Raw genomic sequence first — 18,829 nt, 5'->3', positions numbered from 1 at the left:
ATTCGTGCAGTAGGAGATGCACTCTTCGGTCAGAAAGCCCCTGGATATACTTTCCTCTGGACATGACATGTTGCGAACGTATCCTTTGATGACACCATTCATCCTTTCGAACGGCATCATGCTGTGCAGGAACGTCGGCCCGAGTTGGATGATATCCTCCATGATATGGACCAGCAGATGCACCATAACGTCGAAGAATGTGGGCGGGAAGTACATCTCAAGCTCACATAGTATCACCACAATCTCTTCCTGTAGCCTTCTGAGTTGCCTCACGCCAATCGACTTCCGAGAGATGACGTCGAAAAAGTTGCATAGGCCAAATAGCGTTTCACGGACGTGCGCGTCCATGATCCCATGGATTGCAACTGGAAGTATCTGCGTCATCAGCACGTGACAGTCGTGAGACTTCATCCCGCTGAACTTCTGCTTTGCTGGGTCTAGGTATCTGCTTATCTTCCCCGCGTAACCGTAAGGAAGTTTTACTCCTAGGAGGCAGGTGAAAAACTGCTCGATCTCCTCCTGACTTAGAGTGAAGCACGCGGGAGGGTAGTCATTTCCGGTATTTCTGGCCTTTTTGCCTTTGCGACGACTTTCTGTGTCCTGCTTCGCCTCATCATCATCATCATCATTAGCGTGAAGCTCCTGCCTGATGCCCATTGATCTCAAGTCTGCCCTTGCTTTCGGCCCATCTTTGGTCCTCTCTGGCATGTTGAGCAGGGTACCAAGCAGACTCTCGCACACGTTCTTCGTGATATGCATGACATCAAGGCTGTGAGGCACACGGTGGATCTTCCAGTACGGCAAGTCCCAGAAAACAGACCTCGTTTTCCATACCTTCAGCAGCGGCTCTGGCGCCTTTCGCTTCTTTCCCGGCTCTGGCGCCTTTTGCTTCTTTCCTAGAAGTGGGCAGTCTTTCCAATTTTTCAACAGCTCGTCTATTTCCTCGCCGCTCCTCGTACACGGGCATTTTCGGGGTTCGGTTTCACCATCGAACAGATCCTTGCGTTTCCTCCATGGGTCATCGTCGCGAAGCCACCTTCGATGTCCCATGAACACGGTTTTCGAAGACCCGGGATCTCTATCTAGCTGGCGATACGCTGTGTCATCCATGCACCTTACGCATCCAGAAAATCCATGGTCTACCTGCCCCGTGAGATATCCGTAACCGAGATAGTCGTGCACCGTCGTGAGCAGTGTGGCTCTCATAGGGAAATATTCTTTCTCTGCGGCGTCCCAAGTATTGGCTGGCGTTTTCCACAGCGTGTCTAGCTCCTCCTTCAGCAGCCCCGGATACAGATTGATGTCGTTCCCTAGTTGGTTCGGCCCTTCAATTAGCATACTCATGTGAATGTACTTCCTCTTCATGCACAACTAGGGGGGAAGATTGTACATCCACACAAATACAGGCCAGGTGCTATGTGTGCTTCTCTGGCTGCCAAACGGATTGACTCCATCGGTGCTCGCGCCCAGCACGATGTTCCTTGGATCCTTCCCAAATTCTGGGTATTCGAAGTTCAACGCTTGCCACTGGCTCGCATCCTTAGGGTGACTCAGCATCTTGTCTTTTTTATTTATCTCCGGATCATTTGCGTCATCTTCCCGCTTCTTCTCCTCCCTATCCGCGTGCCAACGCAGGAGCTTTGCTACCTTAGGGTCCGCGAAATACCACTGCAGACGAGGAGTGATCGGAAAGTACCACACCGATTTTCGAGGAGCTTTCTTCCTCTTCTTGTATCGAGTGACGCCGCACACTGGACATATGGTAGACTCCGCTTGCTCATCCCGATAAATGATACAATTGTTCATGCACACATGGTATTTCACGTGCGGTAAATCTAGAGGACACACGATTTTCTTCGCCTCCTCGAAACTGGTCGGGCACTTGTTCCCCTTTGGGAAGACGTTCGTGCCAGAATGACATGTTCTCGTCGAAGCATGCGTCGGTCATTTTGTGTTTTATCTTCATCTCCAGAGCCATGAGCGTTACTTTCAGGCGGGTATCCTCGGGCCTGCATCCTTCATAAAATGGAGTAACCGCGTCTATCTCCAGTTGATCCAGCTTGGCTTTCTCTCGGGCGGCAGCTCTTGCGTTATCCGTCTGCTTGAGAAGCAGCTCTTGAATATGAGGGTCCTGCACCCAGCCTCCATCGTCGTCTGCTCCGGCATCTTCATCTTCATGATCATGCCCTTCGTCCTGGTCTTCCTCATCATCATGTACGACATCTTCTACATGATGACTGTGTACAGCATCACCGTCGTGATCATGTCCTGGAGATTCTTCGTCTTCTCGCCCGCCCTCGCCGCGGTGGTACTTGTCTTGTTGCCCTTCCTCATTTCTTGCCCGGCCCCCATGGACGACTTCATAGTCATCTTCATCACCTTGCCACCGATAGCCATCCATGAAACCACGCAAGAGCAGGTGGTCCCGCACCTGCCCGGAATCCGGGTCCGCAGTAAGGCTCTTCAGCTTGCATCTTCGACACGAACATCTTATCTCCGTCTCGTTCTTTTGAAGCATCTCATCCTTCGCGGAGCTCAAAAACCTATTCACGATGCCTTCAGTCATCGTGCGGACCATGGTCGCCTGCGGGGTGGAGCAAAACGATATTTTAGAACCAAGAAAAAATTTGGCATGACCTTCCCTAAAAATAGGACCAAAAAGAATGCATAGTGCCAAAATTCTCGCCGAAACGGAAATGAATCAAAACATTCCGGCAAAATATTGGCAACTATCGCATTTCAAATACCGGTACCTTCAAACACAAACATATATGCAACACCACAAACACATGCAACACCACAAACATACATAGATCTAGCTAGGCCACAAAAAGTGCATGTGCACATTGTTGGAGCGATCTAGGGAGAAAAAAAGTAGATCTACATCATGAAGATAGCTTTCCCCTTACTTACCTATCAAAAAAAGGTAATTTCACCACTTAATTTTGATGAATCTATGGTGGAAATGAGGTGAGGAGGAGGAGATGGCCGAAAGCTTGGAGAAGGAGGTGGAGGGAATGAAGTGGGGAAAGTGAGTGGGTAGGTGTGGGGCTGTCCAAAATATCTTGTTGGGGTCCCAGGTTACTAATGGTGCACCACCAGCAAATGCGCCATTAGTAACCCTGGTTACTAATGGCGCACCTGCAGGTGGTGCGCCATTAGTAGTTTTGCAAAAAAGTAAAAATAAATAAATATATATACTAATGGCGCACCGGGTAATAGTGCACCATTACTAGTTTAAACTAGTAATGGCGCACTGTGAAACGATGCGCCATTAGTAGTTTTGCAAAAAAAAAGAATAATTTTTTTTTACAGTAATGGCGCACTGTCTGCTTGGTGCGCCATTACTACTTAGAACTATTAATGGCGCACTTCGACCTGATGCGCCATTAGTATGTATGGAAAAATGAAAAAAATTAATACTAGTGGCGCACCCTGTTTCTGGTGCGCCATTAGTGTCTTCCACACTAATGGCGCATCACCAACCGGTGCGCCATTAGTATATAGTAGTGGCGCACTGCTTCCATGGTGCGCCATTAGTATCAATCCTATCTATAGCCCTTTTCCTAGTAGTGCCACCAACATGTCTCCTAGAAATATGGGTGCTCCCTAGACAAAAAGCCACCAAACATGTAGCCCCTGATTCGTGGGCTCTTGTCCCCTCGTGTTGAGACAAGATGTTTTCCGCAAAACATTTTTTCTGAAAAATTCTGGAAGGTCCCAGAACATTTCCAGCACCCTCTAAAATTATTTTGGGCATGATCCGAAATGCGTTGTGGTGATTTTTATCATCGAAAAGCAACAACGACGGTTACGGCAGCTCGAGAACATTTTCGGTTTTTTCTCTCCGAAAATTCCAAAAGTTCCCAGACCAATTCTGGGGCCCTCTAAGAATTTCCATGTGAGTGCCGGAACCATTTTGACCCAATAATATATTTCAAAACAACTTTTCGGTTTTACCGAAACTCTTTTGGTGTTCTCTCTCCAGAACTCTTCCGTTGTCTCCAAAACTTTTTCGGTGACTTTTTCTCAGACTCCCTGTCTAGTATTCAGCAGATAGATGACCCTTAAGCGTGTGACCCTATAGGTTCGGTGAAGTATAGACATGACCTGGAACCCCTTCCGATCAATGTTCAACATCGGAGCCGTGGACACCCATACGAATGAATATTCAAGTGAACCTCCAGTTGCCATGTGCTATTCCTGTTGCTTCGTGATATGTTACAAATACCCAAGGTGAGATTTACTTGCATCCCCGTGGATCAATGACTTGTCCACTATGCTAGTTACCGCGTTACCGGTTTTGTTCTCTTTTCTCGTTTCCGTGTCACGGCATCCCTGTGATCGAATCACACTGTGTATGGCCAAAGGATGATGGATACCATAACACCGAGAGGGCCCGAGAATATCTCTCCATCATCAGAGGAGCAAATCCCAATCTTGAGCTATCAAGTTACTTGACACACTTTTCCATGAACCGGTAAGCCACCGTAATAGCCACCCATTTACGGATGACGTTTAACATACCCCATTGTTCATGAAGCAAGTATGAAGAAACTCGATACTCTCATGGTCTAAGGAATTATGCAAATGTTAACCATCTCTCTGTTATGTACCATTAATTTGTGACGAACGAATCTCATAGCATAACATCAATCCGGGTCGATTCAACACAAATGTTCTCTTAACATTGTGCCCTCAAAGTTTCTGGCATAGACATGCCCATGACCAGGAAAACAGAATCATCATGCAACACTTGAGCTAGTCTTAGAGGCCAGACTAGGAATACTTCTTACCGTTTATTATTCCACACGTGCATATGAGTCTTCCTCCGAGCCTCGTGTCATTGCAGACTCAAGAACCATAGCAGTTATAGCATGGAACATAAACATAATTATGAACATGGAGATAAGTAATAGCATTTATTATTGCCTCTAGGGCATATCTCCTACACATATTTAGTGCTAAATTCACGAAAAACATCGGTATCCATAAAAGATTTAACACAATCAAACTTAGGTGTTATACCTAACACAATCTTCAGAGTTGCATTTAATGCTTTCCAATAAATCCCATTTGAATTCAATAGTCTTCATCATAAATGATCCAGTACAAGAAGTATCGAGCATGGAGCGATTATTGAGAGAAAGCCGAGCATAAATTTTTTGAATAATAATTTCTTTTGAGAGCTCATGATTGGGGCATGAATATAATATTGACTTAAGCCTCCCCCAAGCTTGAGCGATGCTTTATCCTTCGTGAGGCCAAAAATTATATATATAATTACAATCACGATGAACAAGATGCATAGGATAAAACTTCTGATGAAATTCCAATTTCAATCGGTTGTAGTTCCATGATCCCAGATCATCACATAGCCTGAACCATGTCAATGCCTTTCCCTTCAAAGATAAAGGGAAGACCTTCTTCTTAACAACATCCTCGGGCATACTTGGAAGCTTAAATAATCCACAAACTTCATCCACATAGATTAGGTGCAAATCAGGATGTAATATTCCATCTCCTGTAAAAGGGTTAGCTAACAGTTTCTCTATCATACCCAAAGGAATTTCAAAGTAAACATTTTCAGTAGGTTCAGTAGGTTCAGTAGATTTAGTAGGTTCAGTAGGTTGAGGAGCAACTCTTTGCTCTACTAGTCGGGCTGAGGATACATCGAACAAGCCCCTCAAAGTAACAAGTAACAGTAAATTTCAGCACACTATATAAATTTTTCCTTACCAAATTCCACTCACCAAAGGCGCTTCACTCCCCGGCAACGGTGCCAGAAAAGAGTCTTGATGACCAACAAGTATAGGGGATCTATCGTAGTCCTTTCGATAAGTAAAAGTGTTGAACCTAACGAGGAGTAGAAAGAAATGCTAAGCAGTTTTTCAGCAAGGTATTCTCTGCAAGCACTGAAATTTTCGGTAACAGGTAGTTTTGTGATAAGGTAATTTGTAACTGGTAACAAATAGTAAAAGTAAATAAGGTGGAGCAAGATGGCCCAATCCTTTTTGTATCAAAGGACAAGCCTGGACAAACTCTTATATAAAGGAAAATGCTCCCGAGGACACATGGGAATTATCGTCAAGCTAGTTTTAATCACGCTCATATGATTCGCGTTCAGTACTTTGATAATTTGATATGTGGGTGGACCGGTGCTTGGATACTGCCATTCCTTGGACAAGCATCCCATTTATGATTAACCCCTATTGCAAGCATCCGCAACTACAAAAGAAGTATTAAGGTAAACCTAACCATAGCATGAAACATATGGATCCAAATCAGCCCCTTACGAAGCAACTCGTAAACTAGGGTTTAAGCTTCTATCACTCTAGCAACCCATCATCTACTTATTACTTCCCAATGCCTTCCTCTAGGCCCAAACAATGGTGAAGTGTCATGTATTCGACGTTCACATGACATCACTAGAGGAAAGATAATATACATCTCATCAAAATATCAAACGAATACCACATTCACAGGACTACTTATAGCAAGACTTCTCCCATGTCCTCAGGAACAAACGTAAGTACTCACAAATCATATTCATGTTCATAATCAGAGGGGTATTAATATGCATAAAGGATCTAAACATATGATCTTCCACCGAATAACCCAATTAGCATCAACTACAAGGAGTAATCAACACTACTAGCAAACCACTGGTACCAATCTAAGGCTTTCGGACAAAGATTGGATACAAGAGATGAACTAGGGTTTGGGATGAGATGGTGCTGGTGAAGATGTTGATGGAGATTGACCCCCTCCCGATGAGAGGATCATTCGTTATGACGATGGTGATGATTTTCCCCTCCCGGAGGGAAGTTTCCCCGGCAGAACACCTCCGCTGGAGCCCTAGATTGGTTCCGCCAAGGTTCCGCCTCGTGGCGATGGAGTTTTGTCCCGTGAGCTTGCTTATGATTTTCTCTAGGGTAAAAGACTTCATATAGCAGAAGATGGTCACCGGAGGCCTGCCAAGGGGCCCACGAGGTAGGGGGCGCGCCCAGGGGGTAGGGCACGCCCCCCACCCTCGTAGATGGTGGGTGGCCCCCCTCTGGTTCCTTCTTCACCCAATATTTTATATATATCCTGAAACATGCTCCCGTGAAGTTTCAGGACTTTTGGAGTTGTGCAGAATAGGTCTATAATATTTGCTCCTTTTCCAGCCTAGAATTCCAGCTGCCGGCATTCTCCCTCTTCATGTAAACCTTGTAAAATAAGAGAGAATAGGCATAAGTATTGTGACATAACGTGTAACAACATCCCATAATGCAATAAATATCAATATAAAAGCATGATGCAAAATGGACGTATCATAATGCTGCATACTCAGGGAGAACACTTATACCTTGAAATTTTAGTGAGGGATTATCTTATAATGCTACCGCCGTACTAAGCAAAATAAGATGCATAAAAGATAAACATCACATGCAATCAAAATATGTGACATGATATGGCCATCATTATCTTGTGCCTTTGATGTCCATCTCCAAAGCACCGTCATGATTTCCATCATCACCGGCTTGACACCTTGATCTCCATCATAGCGTCATTGTCGTCTCGCCAACTATTGCTTCGACAACTATCGCTAACGCATAGTGATAAAATAAATCAATTACATGGCGATTGCATTTCATACAGTAAAGCGACAACTATAAGGCTCCTGCGAGTTGCCGATAACTTTTACAAAACATGATCATCTCATACAACTATGTATATCACATTATGTCTTGACCATATCACATCAAAACATGCCCTGCAAAAACAAGTTAGACGTCCTCTACTTTGTTGTTGCAAGTTTTGCATGGCTGCTATGGGATACTAGTAAGAACCGTTCTTACCTACGCATCAAAACCACAATGGTGTTTCGTCAAGTTTGTTGTTTTAACCTTCAACAAGGACCGACCGTAGTCAAATTTGATTCAACTAAAGTTGGATAAAAAGACACCGCCAGCCACCTTTATGCAAAACTAGTTGCATGTCTGTCGGTGGAACCGGTCTCATGAACGTGGTCATGTAAGGTTGGTCCAGGCCGCTTCATCCAACAATACCGCCGAATCAAAATAAGACGTTGGTGGTAAGCAGTATGACTATCATCACCCACAACTTTTTGTGTTCTAAAAATTTCCTACGCTCACGCAAGATCTATCTAGGAGATGCATAGCAACGAGAGGGGGAGAGTGTGTCTACCTACCCTCGTTGACCAAAAGAGGAAGCATTTGTTAACGCGGTTGTTGTAGTCGAACTTCTTCTTGTTCTGACCGATCAAGTACCGAATGTACGGCACCTTCGATTTCTGCACATGTTTAGCTCGATGACGTCCCTCGAACTCTTGATCCAGCAAAGTGTCGAGGGAGAGTTCCATCAGCATGATGGCGTGGTGACGGTGATGGTGAAATGATCCGCACAGGGCTTCGCCTAAGCACTACGTGAATATGACCGAAGCGTAAACTGTGGAGTGGGGTGCCGCACACGGCAAACAATGTTTGTTGTGTGTTCTAGGCACCCCCTCCCCACATATATATAGGTGGGAGGGGGAGGGGAACAACCATGGGGCGCCGCAAGTAGGAGGAATCCTACTTGGGGGGCTGTCGGTGTCAAAACCGACGGATCTCGGGTAGGGGGTCCCGAACTGTGCGTCTAGGCGGATGGTAACAGTAGGCAGGTGACACAATGTTTACCCAGGTTCGGGCCCTCTTGATGGAGGTAATATCCTATGTTCTGCTTGATTGTTCTTGATAATATGAGTAGTACAAGAGTTGATCTACCACGAGATCGAAGAGGCTAAACCCTAGAAGCTAGCCTATGGTATGATTGTTGTTGTTGGTCCTATGGACTAAACCCTCCGGTTTATATAGACATCGGAGGGGGCTAGGGTTACACAGAGTCGGTTACAAGGAAGGAGATCTACATATCCGTACTGCCAAGCTTGCCTTCCACGCCAAGGAGAGTCCCATTCGGACACGGGATGAAGTCTTCAATCTTGTATCTTCATAGTCCAACAGTCCGGCCAAAGGATATAGTCCGGCTGTCCGGATACCCCCTAATCCAGGACTCCCTCAGTAGCCCCCGAACTAGGCTTCAATGATGATGAGTCCGGTGCGCAGATTGTCTTCGGCATTGCAAGGTGGGTTCTTCTTCAAACTCTGAGTACCCGCTAAATAGTGCCCGGCTTCTCGTAAATGTTGTGCTTCTTGGCTTCTGCGTCCAATAATGGCCATCTTCCACGTGTCAAGCGAATGTGGGGAGCCAGGTTGTTTTTACATTTACCACCCCATCTATGTGAATGAACTGTCTATTAAAGAGACGAGGATCCTCAGATCCAAACCACACCATCCTCCCTCAGCGAGCATTCATCGGAGCGCGCCCGGAAAAATCCATCCCAATATGCCCGGCCAGCGCAGCTCCTCCTCTCGCTCCCGCAGCCCCAAGCCCGGAGATTGGGAGAAGTGTTCCGTCCTGCACAGTCAATTAGTGAAGCTACATACCCAGGGATTCCTCCCTCCAGCGTATATGGTCCCGGTTCGAGCCGGGCTCGCCACCTATAATGGCGGGGAGCAAGCGGAAAGCTTTTCCAACCCCTCTAAGGGAGAGTGGGTATGCCTTGTCCCTTATTTGTTAAGGGGAATCGGATTTCCAATCCATCCATTGCTCTGAGAGCTCCTGGAGTTCTACGGCCTCCAGTTGCACAACCTCACCCCTGCCTCCATACTGCACATCGCTGGTTACGTAGCCCTTTGCGAGCTGTTTCTGGGTTGCGAAGCTCATTTCGCACTATGGAAGAAGTTGTTCTGCCTTGTGCCCCGTACACAGAGGGGATCAATATCTCAAGTGGGCGGAGCCGAAGTATGGCGCATCGCCGGGACAGGATACCTATCCGGTACCCCAAAGAAGACGTCCGAGGACTGGCCTTCGGAGTGGTTTTATATGGAGGATGTTCCTCTCTCGGATCCTATCCGGATTGGTCTTCCTGAGTTCGACAATGCCCCTTTGAAGAAATGCCTAAGCTGGCGCCCACGGAGCCCACAGGAAGAAGATGATAGAGACGGATTTTATCTGATGGGCCGGATAAAGTTGCTGGCCAAATCAGGACTGACCATAACCGAGGTTATGGCAATATGCATTATGCGGGGGGTGCGGCCACTTCAATATCGAGGCCACCCCATGTGGCACTTCAACGGGGAAGATGATGCCACTTGCTGCGGGTGCAAGGGACCGGACTCAATTGTCGCTCTAGCAAAAATTTTGCTCAATCTGTATAAGGGGGAAGAAGAGGAGTTCCTCCACATCAAGCCACGGGATGGATTCTCCATGAACAACCCTCGAAGCTGGGTGAGCTTCCGCTCTTTTTACTTCCATCCTACCCTTATTTTCGTGATAAATATTTACCTTGTCATTTCATCGCAGGAACTGCGTAAGGCGGTAGGGGAGATCAATAGCCCACCTCCACAACCGGGGGGTCCTGAACGGGTCCTTGACCCCGGCCTCAAAGAGGATACGGACATATTCGTGGAGCTGATTGATAGGATTTTCTATCAGCTAAGCTGTGATGACACCATGGTGGCCATTATAGCTGACTACCCTGGGCTACTCCCAGCCTCACAGGTAAATGAGACCGGAGTCCCAACCTTTGAAAAGGATTTCCTTTTATGCACTTCACCTACCATATACAAACGGTGTTTTATAGGGAAGGCCCTTGGGATGCCATGCCGAGCCCGCGGTGACTCGCCAACAAGGGGTTTCTGTTGGAGTTGTGTCGAATATTGTGTGCAAGGTAGGTTACAGTTGGACTCTGAGTTGTATTGTGTTTAGATAGGATATGGAGTCGTGTCTCAATAGGACACTTGTATCCTAGGCCTCTCATATATAGTGGGGATAGACACACGATGTAACCCATACCAACATAATAGCACAGGCACGCAAGTGGGAGCCGGCGGCGTGTGCCGGCGCCCGGGTGGCCGGTGTGTGGTATTGTGACGGTGTCACGGGGAGGAGAGCCTGTAATCAGGCCCCGGGGATGTAGCCATATCGGTGATCCTCGTTAACAAATGATGGTGTCGTGCTCATGTGATTTCTTGGTCCTTGGATGATCGACAGTATGCCTCGGATTTATTCTAACAAGTGATATCAGAGCTAGGTTACGAGGTGATTGTCTAGTTGATCTAGAAGAGGTGGAGATACTGCAAAAGGATCAGGCGTCGGCGATGGAATTGAAAAATACGGCGCGGCAACGCAATTGCGTGGAGCAGCGTTTAGTTGGATTCGGAGTCCGACGAGATTGACAGGTGACCTGTAGACTGCAGCAGTAGCATGTGCAGCAACGCAGTTGGGCCAAGGTGCGGTCCAGCACGGGGCGGCTGGAGGCGGGCCGGCAGAGCCCAACGCGGGCGTGCATATGTGGGAGGCAGCGGCAGGTTCGGCGGTTCTCTTGGCGCAATCGGATGTAGCAAGTTAGCCGGATTTGTTTTGGACAAAAAGGTAGGATACTTACTCTTCGTCTATGACGCGAAGGCAGGCAAATCAGTAAGCGATACATATCCATCGGAGTACTACATGCATACGGATTTGACAAAAGAGCAGCACTAGCGTCAAGAGTTGAGTCAAGGGAGCAGATCACGTGAAGGCCAAAATTTTGGTGGATTGCTACTAGTACATGGGGGTGTACCTCATCAGGTTTTTCTCGTGTACTTCGGGCATTGTAGTGGAAGCTCGATTAATTTTTCACAACGTCATGACGCCATCGGGCATCGGGTTTGAGGTGGGGAAGTTCAATGGAACTGAAAACCTTAGGTTATGGCAAACAAGGGTGAAAGATTTGTTGGCACAATGAGGATGCTTGAAGGCGTTGCAGGAAGTCATGTCAGCTAAGATGGAATTATTAGGTGATGGATGGAAATTCGAGGAAGATGATTTGGGAGCCTCGAGCATGTCATGCAGTCGAAGAAGTTCGGCTTGGTTGGACTAGATAGTCTGACGGATCGACGCAGGTCGGATGGTACAGAAGACGGTGGTTGAGATCGGCAACGACGACATAGGAGCGTGATGCTGATGGTGACCGACTTCTGGGTGTGGAAACACGTGACATAGGCCTGAAGGCTTGTGTGGCTTCGACAAGGCTATGGCGCGGGGTTGATTCAAGACGGTGCACATGAGAGCTTGAAGTCGATGGGGCGCGCGGGTGGACTGATCATCTACCATGGAGTCATGTTGAAGGTGGAGTTGGATTGAGGGGCTACGGTGTAAGGATCCAGAGAATCGAAGCCTATTCAGCTGGGAAAAAGAAAGGGACGCATAATTCGGACTGGAGCCCAATGGTTTGATGGAAGCATGAAACTCGTCATCGGTCGGTGATGATCGGTCGTGCTCTGCAGTAGGGGTTGAGTGGTGCGGGTTCACGACCCTTTGAGACTCGACCGGGACAGCGGAGGCTCGACGCTGTAATAACGGCGAGGTGTGCGACGCGCATGGGGCATGGAGACGGGCCAGGGCTTTGGTGGTCATACATGTGGTGAGACAACTGCGAATTTGACTCGGGATGACTACAAGCAATGGTGAAATTCCTTCAAGTTTCAGACAAGCGGTCAAGAAAGGAGCGGTGATGTTGAGTTCAGGTAACTCTTACGTGTGACATCCAATATGTGAGTTGTTCACTTTCACGCAGGTCAGTGATCAGTGTGTGATGCCGTGGATGAATACTCTGGAAGTTGGAGCGCAAACTAGAGTAATAAGGAACTTAATTTTGCTCGAATGTTGACTGTGGTCAAAAAAAAGAAGGAACTACAAGTTGCAGGTGGAGTCATATGGAGTCTTTGGAGTAGCAGCGGTACTCATGGGATAAGCTCAAGTCCAATGTACATGGAAGTTTGACGCATGGACGAATTCAAGGTGGTGGAGAATATTCGCCAAGGTGGAGTTTGTTGGAGTTGTGTCGAATATTGTGTGCAAGGTAGGTTACAGTTGGATTCTGAGTTGTATTGTGTTTAGACAGGATATGGAGTCGTGTCTTAATATGACACTTGTATCCTAGGCCTCTCATATATAGCGGGGATAGACACACAATGTAACCTATACCAACATAATAGCACAGGCACGCAAGTAGGAGCCGGCGGCGTGTGCCGGCGCCCGGGTGGCCGGGGTGTGGTATTGTGACGGTGTCACGGGGAGGAGCGCCCGTAGTCAGGCCCCGGGGATGTAGCCATATCGGTGAACCTCGTTAACAAATGATGGTGTCGTGCTCATGTGATTGCTTGGTCCTCGGATGATCGACGGTATGCCTCGGATTTATTCTAACAGTTTTAAAGCCTGACAAGCTAAAAAGGAAGGCGGTCCAGATGGAGACGCTGGCGCAGAGGTATGATGCAACACCTCACTCCGTGGTTGTCGTCTTTAAAAACATAATAACACCCGTGTTTCCTAGAAGGAAGAACGCTCGCCGGACAATATCCGGAGAGGTCGCCGATCACGCCTCTACCAGTCGGGCTCCAGGGCCGGACACAGAGGACAAAGCTAACACGAGGCACACGCCGGATACTCCTTCTACAGAGGATGCGGATAAGATATCTGCTACGAATTCCGAAGTGGAGAGCGCCATGAATCACAGGCGTCGCCGAGCCATACTCCATGACGCTTGTTTCTCCCGAGAGGCGTTTGATGCATTCAACTCAGGAGATGCGTACATCCGTGCTGCTCAAAATGGTCTAGCCAGAGCCATGGACCAGTATGTAAAGGATGTACGGGTAAGAAAATTTGATGAGTATATATATCAGTAGCCCTTGAGACTTGAAACAGTTGGCACAACTGATTTAAGGATCATTTATTGTGCAGGTTCTTACATAGAAGAATACTCGACTGTCACAGGAGCTGGAGGAATGCAAGACCCAACTTCGGCCCGCCGTTGCCGCATTGAAGGAACCTGAAAAGTCCCCAACTAGTAACATTTGTTTCAAAGAATGATAGGTACCATATAGATATTGCAGATGACTCTGGATAGAATCCGGAGAACCAGCATGTAGTACGACAGCTAAAGGCTGGCGAACGCGTGCCGACCGAGGTCACGTGGGAGAAAAACAATCTCCAAGACGCCAATACCAAGCTGAGTGTGGAACTGAAAGATGTTCAAGCCCAGCTTGCGGACTCCGTGAAGGAGAATAAGCGGCTTCGACGCGGCATTTTCAGTAAGTGCTTGAACGAACCCTTAAAAGAGTGCGGCGGGGAAGCCACCTAACAGAGTTATGTCTGCAGGTATGCTGACGGGTCGTCCCGCGGAGGAGATGCCCGGGTCTGCGGGTGATCTTCTACCCGAGCTCTCACAACTGCACGAACAAGTTCGGCAGGTGATGCACGGTATTGCCCAGGCCTTGTGGCCATAAGTCTCCCTGCCAGCAGGCATTGGAGAGCTTGCGGAGAAGATCAAGGGAGCACGGCGGCGCTTCCGATTATGGAAGATATCGGCCTGTCGTCAAGGTGCCAGGGAAGCCTGGGCCATGGTGAAGACGCAGTATACCAAGGCTGACCCAAACCACATGGCCGAGGTCGAACCTGTGGGGCCCGATGGGAAAGAGATCCCCATTAGCTTAGTGTATGGGCAAGTAGAATTAGCCGCAAAGTATTCCCAACATGATTGTAGGCTAGACACCCTGTTGGATGGTATAGAAGAGGAATTTGGTCAGTCTACATGATGTAATTAAAGTGACATGTATAATGCCTTCTAGCCAGATTGTAAATCATTTGTCATGGCGGACCTTTTCGCTTCAACCTCGGGACCCGACAGTCCGGAGTGTATCCGAATACCCGCTCAGTTATATAAGAACCGAGGTATGCGTGGAAACCAGGCAAGGGGTCATTAGTGCTTGAACAGACAAGTACCCAACTAGTTATGTTATATTACATGGGTAGTAAGAAGCATCTTCCAGGAAGAATAGTTCCGTTAAGGGTTCCTTTCCCTGGGTACGCATGCCCTAAAGTGCATGTCCGGACTGCGAGAGGAGATGCAGGCAAAAACATCTGGGGGCACATATGGAAAATAAATAAAAATCATCTTTTGTTCGCTGGCCGAATATTCCCTTAAGAACGCTAGCTTTCTGCTTCACCCAGTCCGAGGTACACATCCGGCTGACCCGGCAGTAACAATCGCAGAGGTGCTCCCCTTATGCCCTAGCCGAATTAATGGGAACGTAAGGCATAAATACAAGAGCCAGGCAACCCATCTTGGCCAAAACTTAAGTCATATCAATGAATAAAATAGCGAAGGAAAGGAACATGCGGAAGAATAACACATGTGCGGGGCATGAAGCCCAGATAAATAATTAAGCTTCTGTGTAAGAAGCCCCCAGGTATAATGAGCGCGGTTAGTGCGCCAACAATGTGCAAGCGAGGCACAAGTTGGCCCTTGAAGGCCCTGAGAAAGAATAAAAGAAAGAAAGAAAAAAAAAGACAGATAATGTATATGCAAAAAATGGACAGAGGAAGGAGACGAACACAGAGTCCGGCGCTAGGCGTAGAATCTTCGAAGCCTGGCTGTGTTCCATGGGTTCAGCTCAAGTCGATTATTCGATGCATCCCGCAGACGGTACGCTCCATCGGTCAGAACTTGATCAATAATGAAGGGACCTTCCCATTTGGGCTCAAGCTTGGTCTTTTTCTTCTTCGGCAGGCGTAGAACTAGCTCGCCAGCGTTATAAGTTTTGGCCCGTACTTCTCTGCTTTGGTATCTTCGAGCCTGTGGCTGATAGAATGCGGAACGGGCTTTTGCTACGTCACGCTCCTCCTCCAGGGTGTCCAGACTGTCCTGCCGATCGAGCTCGGCTTCTATTTCTTCGTACATGCGCACTCGAGGTGAGTCATGAATTATGTCGCAGGGCAGAACCGCCTCTGCGCCATACACCATAAAGAAGGGTGTGTATCCGGTAGTATGATTCGGCGTGCTCCGCAGCCCCCAGAGTACGGAGTCGAGCTCCTCTAACCAGTGCGTGTTAGACTCCTTTAAGGACTGCACTAATCTGGGTTTGATGCCACTCATGATAAGACCATTTGCTCACTCAACTTGGCCGTTGGTTTGTGGGTTATAGAAAGAAGCATAATCAAGCTTGATGCCCATGTTGCTGCACCAAAGTTTTACCTCGTCGGCCGTGAATTTCGTGCCGTTGTTAGTGATGATGTTGTGGGGGATGCCATAATGGTGTACAACCCCGGATATGAAGTCTATCACCGGTCCGGATTCGGCCGTTTTAACAGGTTTGGCTTCTATCCATTTTGTGAATTTATCCACCATGACCAGTAAGTATTTTTTCTTATGGGTTCCCCCTTTAAGGGGTCCAACCATGTCAAGCCCCCAGACCGCGAAGGACCAGGTAATTGGGATTGTTTGGAGGGCGGTGGGTGGCATGTGGCTTTGGTTTGCAAAAAGCTGGCAACCGACGCAGCGTTGCACCATGTCCTGTGCATCTACCCGGGCCTTCGGCCAATAAAAACCTGTACGGAAGGCCTTCCTTACAAGGGCCCGGGCTGCGGCGTGGTGGCCGCCGAGTCCCGCATGAATTTCTGCCAAAAGCTTCCGCCCTTCCTCTTCGGAGATGCACCTTTGAAGGACTCCGGTAGTGCTTTTTTTATACAGCTCTCCCTTGTGGACCCTGTAGGCTTTAGATCGCCGCACTATGCAGCGTTCCTCATTTTGGTCCTCGGGAAGTTCCTGCCTAGATAGGTAGGCCAGGAATGGTTCTGTCCATGGGGCGATGATGGCCATTATTACATGGGCTGAAGGTGTTATTTCGGTGGCAGAGCCTCCGATTATGTCAGAGTGTTCGGTATCAGGCATTTTGGCCGGGTCCGGACTATTGTTACCGGTGTCCCCTTCCCATACCACGGATGGCTTAAACAACCTCTCCAAAAAGATGTTGGGGGGGACCGCATCACGTTTTGCGCCGATGCAGGCGAGCATATCCGCCGCCTGATTGTTTTCCCGAGCCACATGGTGAAATTCGAGCCCCTCGAACCGAGCTGACATCTTTAGGACGGCGTTGCGATAGGCCACCATTTTCGGATCCTTGGCATCGAAGTCTCCATTTATTTAGGATATTGCGAGGTTCGAATCCCCACACACCTCCAGGCGTTGAATGCCCATGGAAACTGCCAACCGAAGACCATGTAATAGGGCTTCGTATTCGGCTACGTTGTTCGAGTCTGTATACAGTATATGTAGTATGTATTGAACTGTATCTCCAGTTGGGGACGTCAGGACGACACCAGCTCCCAGACTAGCCAGCATTTTGGAGCCGTCGAAGTGCATGATCCAATTTGAGTATGCACCGTACTCTTTAGGGAGTTTGGCTTCCGTCCATTCAGTGACAAAGTCGGCCAATACTTGCGATTTAATGGCTCGCCGGGGTTTGTATGTTATGTCAAACGGGATGAGCTCCATGGCCCATTTGGCAATCCGGCCCGTGGCGTCGTGGTTGTTTATAATATTATTAAGTGGCACTTCCGAGGCTACTGTAATTGAACACTCCTGAAAGTAGTGTCGCAGCTTCCGGGATGCCATGAATACCGCATAGGCTATCTTTTGATAATGTGGGTACCGTGATTTGCATGGAGTGAGGATAGTGGATACATAATATATCGGCTTTTGAAGGGGGAATTTATGTCCGTCCGTTTCTCGTTCGACGATGAGCACTGCGCTTACAACCTGATGAGTGCTATGTCTTGAGCTTGCATTGGTTTTCCCCGAAGAGGAAGGGATGATGCAGCAGAGTAGCGTAAGTATTTCCCACAGTTTTTGAGAACCAAGGTATCAATCCAGTAGGAGGCCACGCTCAAGTCCCTTGTACCTGCACAAAACGATAACTACTCGCAACCAACACGATTAGGGGTTGTCAATCCCTTCACGGTCACCTACGAGTGTGAGATCTGATAGATATAATATTTTTGGTATTTTTGGTATTAAGATGCAAAGTAAAAAGTAAAAGCAAAGTAAAAAAGCAAAGCAAGATTAAAGTGATGGAGATTGATATGATGAGAATAGACCCGGGGGCCATAGGTTTCACTAGTGGCTTCTCTCAAGAGCATAAGTATTCTACGGTGGGTGAATAAATACTGTTGAGCAATTGACATAATTGAGCATAGTTATGAGAATATCTAGGCATGATCATGTATATAGGCATCACGTCCGTGACAAGTAGATCGAAACGATTCTGCATCTACTACTATTACTCCACTCATCGACCGCTATCCAGCATGCATCTAGAGTATTAAGTTAAAAACAGAGTAACGCCTTAAGCAAGATGACATGATGTAGAGAGATAAATTCATGCAATATGAAATAAACCCCATCTTGTTATCCTCGATGGCAACGATACAATACGTGTGCCTTGCTGCCCCTTCTGTCACTGGGTAAGGACACCGCAAGATCGAACCCAAAGCTAAGCACTTCTCCCATGGCAAGAACTACCAATCTAGTTGGCCAAACCAAACGGATAATTCGAAGAGACTTGAAAAGACAACCAATCATACATAAAAGAATTCAAAGAAGATTCAAATATTATTCATAGATAGACTTGATCATAAACCCACAATTCATCGGTCTCAACAAACACACCGCAAAAAGAAGATTACATCGAATAGATCTCCACAAGAGAGGGGGAGAACTTTTTATCGAGATTCAAAGAGAGAGAAGAAGCCATCAAGCTACAAAATATGGACCTGAAGGTCTGAGGTAAACTACTCACACTTCATCGGAGGGGCAATGATGATGTAGAAGCCCTCCGTGATGACGGCCCTCTTCCGGCGGAGCTCCGGAACAGGCCCCAAGATGGGATCTCGTGGATACAGAAAG

Source organism: Triticum urartu, chromosome 7A, assembly GCF_056163025.1.
Source record: "Triticum urartu cultivar PI428250 chromosome 7A, HENAU_Tu73, whole genome shotgun sequence".
Taxonomy (NCBI): Eukaryota; Viridiplantae; Streptophyta; class Magnoliopsida; order Poales; family Poaceae; genus Triticum; species Triticum urartu.
This window is presented reverse-complemented; position numbering follows the sequence as displayed.